The sequence below is a fragment of the Cryptomeria japonica genome, chromosome 9 (assembly GCF_030272615.1).
Source record: "Cryptomeria japonica chromosome 9, Sugi_1.0, whole genome shotgun sequence".
In the NCBI taxonomy this organism is placed as follows: domain Eukaryota; kingdom Viridiplantae; phylum Streptophyta; class Pinopsida; order Cupressales; family Cupressaceae; genus Cryptomeria; species Cryptomeria japonica.
Genome location: NC_081413.1, coordinates 122,290,400 through 122,300,077, shown reverse-complemented (window position 1 = coordinate 122,300,077; position 9,678 = coordinate 122,290,400).

Sequence of the window (9,678 nt, the reverse complement as noted above, 5' to 3'; positions counted from 1 at the left end):
TTGATAACCCATCACGCGCTCTCCACTATTTACAGAGACTTCACACATTCCCAAGGTAGATAGGATGAATCTCCATGCAAGATCCTCAAGGAAATCCTTCACAAACACAAGGATGTCATGGCAACACAATCTGATCTTCATTACAATGCTAACTCATCACAAGATATCATCAGTTGAATCACATAGGCTTGGAATGCATCAACCAGAAACTCTGAAGGTAAGACTACCAACCGGTAGTCATGCCAAATGAAACCCCGATACAAAACTTCCCATATACCAGTTCTCATTCCAACATACCACTTCACTTTTCACATATACCATTTCACAATATCATACCAGTTCTCTTGCCAGTTTGCTTACATCAATATACAGGTTCATACTTCAGCATATTGACATCAATGACAACATACAATATCATCATGTCATCAAGCTCTGCAAATATGCCAACAATCTCCCCCTTTGGCATTGATGGCAATATACAAAGATATTAACATCTTCTCCCCAATAATGTAGATATCTTCTCTGCTTCACATCTTCTCCCCCTTTGACAAGAATGCCAAAGTGGAGGCACAAACAACTATGTTCCACTATGCTGCTCCCCTTAAGGAGTAGCATCCTTCAACACACCAATCCTGAAAAAGATTTATCAATGCAATACCTGATTGATGTGGAGCACACACCTTTAGTTCACCTCTGGAAGGGGCAACACCCCTAATTCACCTCTTAAATAGGTAAATATAGCCTTCAGTAGAGGCTTGGTGAATATGTCTGCTAACTGCTCCTTACTAGAAACATGTTCCAATATAACCTCTTTGTTTTGAACCTTCTCCCTCGAGAAATGATACTTGAGCTCGAGGTGCTTGGTTCTATCATGTAAAACCGGATTCTTGGAAATATTAATTGCACTTGTGTTCTCACAGAATATAATCACCAGTTCAGATACAAGAACTTTGAAACCACTTAATGCATGCTTAATCCAAATTGTTTGGGTGTAGTTCATAAATGCTGCAACATATTCTGCTTTTGTTGTAGACTGAGAGATACAACTCTGCTTCTTACTCATCCATGAGACTAGTCTACCACTAAGAAAGAATGCACCACTGGTTGTGCTCTTCTAGTCATCCACATTACCAGCCCAATCAACATCTGTAAACACTTTGAGGTTGAAATCATTACTATATGGATACGACAATCCATAGTCAATAGTTCCCTTTAGATATCTAAGAATCCGCTTGGCTGCTACCAAGTGGGATTCTCTTGGACTTTTCTCAAACCATGCGGTAATGCCCATTGCATGTGCAATGTTTGGTCTGCTATGTACTACATAGTACAACTTACCAATCATTGATCGGTATTCCTTCTCATTCACCAACACTGAGTCATCCTCTTTTGACAATTTGCAACCAGTCACCATTGGTGTACCATTTGGTTTGCTGTCTTCCATACCAAAGGTCTTCAACACCTCTTTGATATACTTGGACTAAGTGATAAAGATACCATATTTCATTTGTTGAATCTGTAGTCCAATGAAGAACTTAATCTCCCCTATAAGTGACATCTCAAATTCCTTCTTCATCTCATGTGCAAAATCATGACTCATCTTGTCATCTCCACCAAAAATTATGTCATCAAAAAGTACTTCACAGATCAGAATCTGATCTCCTTCTGACTTCAGATAGATATTTCTATCTTCACTTGTTCTTTCAAATCCAATCTTTACAAGATGGGAATGTAAGTGTTCATACTATGCTCTAGATATTTGCTTTAGTCCATATAGAGCTTTATGTAGCCTACACACCATGTCACTATTCTTTGATAGGGCAAACCCATTTGGTTGCTCTATATACACCTCTTCTTCAAGTATTCCATTCAGGAATGCATATTTTACATTCATTTGATATACTTTGAATCCCTTGAAGGCTGCATATGCAAGAAGCATACGAACTCCTTCCAATCTAGAAACTGGAGCAAAGGTTTCTCCATAGTCTTCTTCTTCTTCTTCTTGAGCATATCCTTTACACACTAGTCTAGCTTTGTTTCTTACCACTGTACCATCTTCATTCAGCTTATTTCAGAAAACCCATTTGGTGCCAATGACATTTTTATGCTCAGGTCTGGGTACTAAAGACCATGTGCCATTCTTTTCTATCTGGTCAAGTTTCTCTTCCATTTCCTTGATCCAGTCTTCATCTTTATGTGCCTCTTTAAAAATTTTAGGCTCAAATTGAGAGATCATGCAAGAATTTTCTCTGACCTTTTTTCTTGTAAGAATTCCTGCATCCTTATCTCCTATGATCTACTTTGGATCATGATTCAACTTTACATACCTAGGAATTATCTTAGTTGTTTCCACTTGCTTTTCTTCTTTATCTTCATCTTCATCACCATCAACATCTACCGGTGTAGAAGCACTATTACTGGTACTAGGCTATTTTGCAATCGGTTCCCAAAAGGTTACAATCAGTTCATCTACCACTTGCTCACTGTCGGTTTCCTTAGGTTTCCTAGAAGTTTCATCAACTCTAACATTGATAATTTCAACAATTCTTTGAGTCCTATTGTTGAAACATTTGAGAGCTTTGCTTTTGGTTGAATACCCTAGGAATATTCCCTCATCACATTTTGCATCAAACTTGCTTTGATGTTCACTCCTCTTGATATAACATTTGCTGCCAAACACTCTAAATTAGCTTACTACAGTAGCCTTACTGGTCCAATACTCATAAGGTGTTTTATCTTTACCTTTCATGATGAGTACCTGGTTCATAGTGTAGACTGCAGTGCTCACCGCTTCTCTCCAGAAGGTGTGAGCAACCTTCCCTTGAATCAGCATTGTTCTGGCTGCTTCAACTACAGTCTGGTTGTTCCTTTCTGCTAGGCCATTCTACTGTGGAGTCTAGGGGGCAGATAGTTGCCTCTTGATGCCATTTTCTTCATAGTACTTATTGAACTCACTAGAAGTGAACTCACCTCCTTGGTCAGTTCTAAGGCATTTGATTCTCTTACCACTTTCTTTTTCAACCAGTGCTCTAAAGGATTTGAAATTTTCAAAAGCTTCAGACTTGTCCTTCAAGAATGTGACCCACATCATTCTTGAGCAGTCATCAGTGAGAATCATAAAGTACCTATCTCCCTGCACACTCCTACTTTTCATAGGACCATACAAATTAGTACATGCACAAGATCAAGTAAATTGTCTGCAGTGAAAGATTTACCTTTGAAGGTTGAGGAAGACATTTTCCCAAGTTGACACTCTCTACACAAAGGATTCTCTAATTTGCTCAGCACAAGCAATCCTCTAACTTCCTTGATCTTACTGGCATTAACAATATTATCAAAGTTTACATGGCAGAGTCTCCTATGCCATATCTAACTATCATCAAACTTAGCCATTAGACATGTACTTATATTTGCATTCAGCTAAAATAAGTTACCTCTAGTCTGCATACCGGTGGCCATCAGTTCACCACTCTTCCCTTTTATTTTACATACTCCATCTTTGAATTCTAGAGTGAGTCCATTATCATTCAGCTGGGCAACACTCAAAAGGTTGTGCCTGAGACCTTCTACCCAATACACATTATTAGCACTACTTTTTTCATTTAGAGAGATGGACCCTCTACCTTTTACCATACATGGTGCATCATTACCAAATCGGACCACACCACCATCATGCTCTTCCAGAGATAGAAACTTACTTTGGTCACCAGTCATGTGGTGAGAACAACCACTGTCAATAATCCACTCATTAGAATTATCAAAGTGGGAGACAAGAGCCTTCTTGTCTGACACATCTTCCTTAACTGCTACAAACACAATGTCCTCACTTTCTTCATCTTCTGATTCCTCATCAGTGACACCATCAACTGCTACAAAATAGTTTCTCCTGTTTCCTACTTTGAACTTCTTGAACTTCTCCGATTTCTCCTTATTATCACCATTAGGACAGTTTACAACAATGTGTCCTATCCTATTGCAAGAAAAGAATTTCAAAAGGAGCTTACCTCTGTATTTACCAATTCCCTTAGGAAGTCTCTTGGCAAGAAGAGTTTCAAATTCCATCAGGATTTCCTCATCATCCATTTCTCTACTTTGTCTTGGTTCACAACTGGTACTAGCTTCTTTTCCCTTTCTAGATGGTGTAGCAGATGCTCTAAAGGCTGATTCAGTCTTCTAAATACTGGCATCATAATTATTTAGCTCATATGCAATCAACTTAGCAATTATAGAGTCTAGGGATACCTTTGTCTTGTCTATAGACCTCAACTCCTGAATAGCAGCAACCCTTATTGCATAGACTGGTAACAAGGATCTCAAGACTTTACTAACAACAGTGGAATCATCTATTTTACCTCCTGCACTCTTGAAGTCTCCAACAATAGTTTTGATTCTTAATCCATATTGTTGAATGGTCTCTCCTTCAACCATCTACATGTCTTCAAAATTTCCCCTAAGGCTCTCTTCCTTAGCTTGTTTCACATGCTCATCACCACCATAGATATTCTCCAGAGCATCCCATACTTCTTTGGGATTGTCTTTATCCTGAACATCAATAAACTCAATGTGAGATAAATTGTTGATTAGGGCTTCCATGAATTGCCCATTCTCCTGAATCTCTCTTCTTTGAAGATCGATGAGAGTACCAGTAGGAATAACATAAGCATTCTCAACATAGCTCCCGTGTTGAGCACCCATGCTTCTAATGTAGATCTTCATTCTGTCCTTCCATATCTTAAAGTTATCTCTATTGAACTTTGGACCTTCCCTCTTCATCATTAGAGTAGGATCTTTTCCTCAAGCGGTTAAGCTTACAACATAGAGGACCTGGAAGATGCTCTGATACCAATTGATTAATAATGATGAACAGTTAGTACCAAACCGATACTAAGAGAGGGGGGGGGGTGAATCAGTACAGACAAAAACTTTCCCTAAACCAGTTTGACTGCAAAGAATGTACTTAACTGGTAAACAGTAATACTAGTCTAAATCAGTGCACCATCGGTAACAACACAGTGAGACTGTGAAACATAGAAACCGGTACCACCTAGATCAATTCAAGACCTAATACCTTATCACAACTTCACCCAAAAAATTAAGCAAGTAATACATCAGAAATACTTATAACCATTGAATCAACTTGCATTACCACTTAACATAAAACACTAAATCATCACACATGACACACTGATTTTTCATGTGGAAACCCAACTAGGAGAAACCACGGTGGGGATGAATACCCACAAGCTGTTCTTTGAACTCTTCTGAAGTCCACTCTGTTAGGAGCCTAGTCTGGTTAAAGACATTTTATAATAGGTTATGCTAGGAATCGATACTGCTAGGGATCACCCGATTAAGGGATGGCTAAATACTCAGTTAAAGGTTAGAACCCTATTAAAGGTTACCTCGTAAGAGGATTTGAAGAACTCATTGAATTGAGTCACCCTGTTAAAGGATTTACACAAAAGCTTGTTAAAGCTACCCGGTTAAGGGATTTTCCAACTGCTAAAATGGTTAGAAGTCAACAGGTAATACACTGATCTGATAACAACACTCTATGCCAAGGCAGATCCACTTTAGCTCCTTTGCTTCTACAATCACACTCTGCGGGTATCAACACACTTCTTCGGTCTGGATAGAATCAAGTATCTCTTCACTTGGATACATACATAACATTTGCCAACAACTTCAAAATGAAAAACATCATCAACCTTATAGGAAACAGATAGGTCGGTAGCATAAACCCTAAACCCTAAACTTTTAGGTTTAATAATTCAGTCAGTTCAATCCTGACCATTAATCACACTGCATTGAATACAATAGTCTTGAATAGATCTCAAGACGTTCTCCAACTTTCATTCTTTACCACTTCAGGAAGTTGATAACCTATCCCATGCTCTCCAATATTTACAAAGACTTCGCACATTCCTGAGGTTGATAGGATCAATCTCCATGCAAGGTCCTCAAGGAAATCCTTCACGCACACAAGGCTGACATGGCAACACGATCTGATCTTCATTACAATGCTAACTCATCACAAGATGTCATCGATTGAATCACATAGGCTTGGAATGCATCAACCAAAAACCCTGAAGCTGAGACTACCAACAGATAGTCATGCCAAATGAAACCCCGATACAAAACTTCCCATATATCGGTTCTCATTCGAACATACCGCTTCACTTTTTCACATATACCGGTTCACAATATTATATCGGTTCTCTTGCCAGTTTTCTTACTTCAATATACCAATTCATACTTTAGCATATTGACATCAATGACAACATACAATATCTTCATGTCATCAAGCTCTGCAAATATGCCAACACAAGTTTAGCAATATTAATAATAGGGTCACCTTCATTAAGAGTCTCCAACTTGTCCCAAATATCCTTTGTTGTTGATTTGTCAATTAATCCCATTATTTGTTGATTAGAAAGTGCACACAAGAGGGCTTCTCTATCTCTACAATCATTCTCAAGCTCCTCATCTAGGTTTGCCAGAGGAGGATTGCGAGATGTTGGATTATAAGGTGTAACACCATTCTCTATGATTTCCCAAATTTCCTACTGAGACATCTCAGATGAGTTTCCATTTGAATCTTCCATACTCTATAATTTTCTCAATCAAGCCTAGGAATTTCTCTCCAAAAGATAGCAGTAGATGAACCAGATGAACTTGGACTGTTAGTCACCATAGGATCTTCCTCAAGTGGTTAAGCTTCTGCAGATAGGACCAAAGCTCCAATACCAATTGTTAGATAGTTCAAATAACCAGAAGACAATTGAGAGGGGGGGTTAATCAATTGTCTCAGATTACCAGAATCTTAAGCAATTAAAACTTTAATATCGTAACCCAAAAGATCAATATCAAAATGCATAAACCAAATATCGAAATAGCAGATAAACCAATTAAGCATAAACAATAATCAGAGAAAAATTCCATCCACATGACACCAAGATTTGTACGTGGAAAATATGGTAAAGGGAAAAAATATGGTGGGAAGCCTACCCACAGTCAAATAATACTTTTGAAGTAAGTATGTAAATTACAAATGAGGGGTCTACACTTGCAGGAAGGGCAATATCCTAGAGCACACTACTCATCACAAAAGGAGTCTTACTGACTACATAAAAATCCAAACTACAATCTGGAAGAAAGAATGAACTGCAAAGATAGAATCTCCTATGCCTGAGTATAGTTCCGCTTAAGCTCAATATCAGAGGAATAAATCAAATGATCGACCAAATCCTCTTCCTAAATGATTATTACATTATTCGATCCTTACATATTCATATCCCCTTCTTATATGATCTACAATGAGATCTTACATCATATATATACAAACCCTTGACCGCAAACAATAAGGTCGACCACCAAACAATAAAACAATTACATAATTACAAAACATGTCGGTCTGAGACCAAACAAATAATATCCAACCCACAAGACATCCCAAAAATGCATCGAGAGGTCCAATCCACACGTTACATTAAGCTGGTCCATAACCTAGATAAACCGGGGCCCAATTTAGGTCCACACATGCCAAAGCAATGATCCCAATCAACCAAGTCTCGAACATTATCACCATCAACATCCTGAAACTCCACTAGAAGCCGCACCAACACCACTTATGCATAACATCAAAGATCTATTGGATTGTTGGTATTGACAAAACTGGTCAATCTAGAAAACTGGTATATGTGCTAAGGTTTTTCATTGATGTCCAACACTTACCGATGAAGACACTAACCAGTGAAATTGTATAGGTAATGTGGTATTGCTTTTCAATAAGCAATAGTGAATGGAAACAATATTGGTATTGAATGATCAAAGGGTACTTCAGCTCAAGGAAAGATAAAATAAGTCAATTGATCTATCATTCAGGAAGATCAGTCACTTTGGTGATGGTGAAGTCACAAAAGGTGACTCAGGCAAGAAAATGTGTTTTCTCTAACCAAAAGGTAACTCACTAGTAAAAAAGGGAAGAGACTTGGTGCTAGCACAACAAACTGACAATCAAAAGATGAACCGGTAATATAAGAAGTGTATTTGCATACTGGTACACCGATATGATGGAAGGAAGACAAGTGATCACCATAAATATCAGAGCAGTGATCATTTATTCAATTGCGATGGAAAAGGATGAGTTTGTAAGCTTGTGTCTATGCCAAATCATTTATAGGTAAGGTTAACCTTTAGTTATCATGCAATCAAGCATTATTACATGTGGATTCTCTGGTTCGCATTTATTTGGCTGAACATGACTCAGAAGTTTCTATCTTTGGGAGATGCGGTGGCAAAATTGGTTGAACACTTGGCAGAATTTTTGTAAGGCATGTAGAGAAAGAGTGGGAGATTTTGAAATAGGAATCTTCCAACATCCTTGATTGATTTGATTGAGGATATGCCTAAAGGTGTCGAAAGAAAATGTATAAAGAGTTCTTGAGCTCTTTCAAAAATTTTTTGATCGTGAAATTTGAAACAAGTAAATCTTGTTGAAGTCCATCCAAGGTGAAGAAGCAGAGTGAGAGGAAGTGCTAAGAGGTGTTAGCACAACTGAGTGTGTGTGTGTGAGGTAGACCGACTAAGTGTAGAGCCAAAGGATAGAGAATTGGTTGAGTGTAGAGCCAATGGACAGAGAATCGGCTGAGTGCAGAGCTGAAGGAAAAAAGAACCGGCTAAGTACAGAGCCAAAGGACAAAGAACTGGCTGAGGGAAGAGCCAAAGGATAGAGGACCGGTAGAGTGCAGAGCCGAAGGTCAGAAGACCGATAGAGTGTAATGTCGAGGGATAGGTGACCGACTGAGTGAATAGATGAAGGTGTAAGAAGAAAACTGGTGTTGTGCAGAGAAGACACAACCGGTGTGTATTGAGTGGGGTTCATATTGAGATATGATCAATCTATTAGTAGCTAATTCAATAGATCATCCATCTATTTATTTCTAACAGCTACAACTTAAATCCCTTAACTGGGTGGACTTTAACAGGTCCCTATTATAAAATCCCTTAACCGGGTAACATCTTAACTGATGTTCTAAGTCCTCTATCCAAGATACCTTTAACAAGGTAAAGGCACTAACCGGCCTTGTTCAAAATCCCTTAATCGGGTGGCACCTAATAGTGTCTTTGTAATCTCCTAACATAGATGGATCTTAACCGAGCGTACTTTAGAAGAAGGAAAATTTTGTGAGTTCCTACTCATACCATGGTTTTCTCCCTATTGGGTTTCCACGAGATAACTCCTTGGTGTCTCTGTGTCTTAGATGAGTAAAGTTTCAAGATAAAAGTTAAATTGAGAACATTTTATTGAGTGTTGACCACCCCTCCCCTCTCAGCACAGGTTGGGAGTAACAATTGGTACCAAAGCTCCAGGTCCCTAGAATCAGAAGAAGCTTAACCGACTTAGGGAGAGATCCAAGATGATGCGTAAGGAGGACCCTAAGTTCTCAAAGGAGAACTACACCTTATGGTGTGGAAGAATGAAACTTTATCTAAGATCCCTAGGTGAACACTATTGGAACCATGTGATCACAGAATACAATGAACCTTCAAGGACTCTTACTCCGGACTAGATAAAGGAAATGCAAGATAATACTGGTGCTATGGATCTGATTGTTAGCACTCTTTCAGATAATGAATTTGCTGAAGTACAAGATTTGAAAATAGTTTTTTAGATAT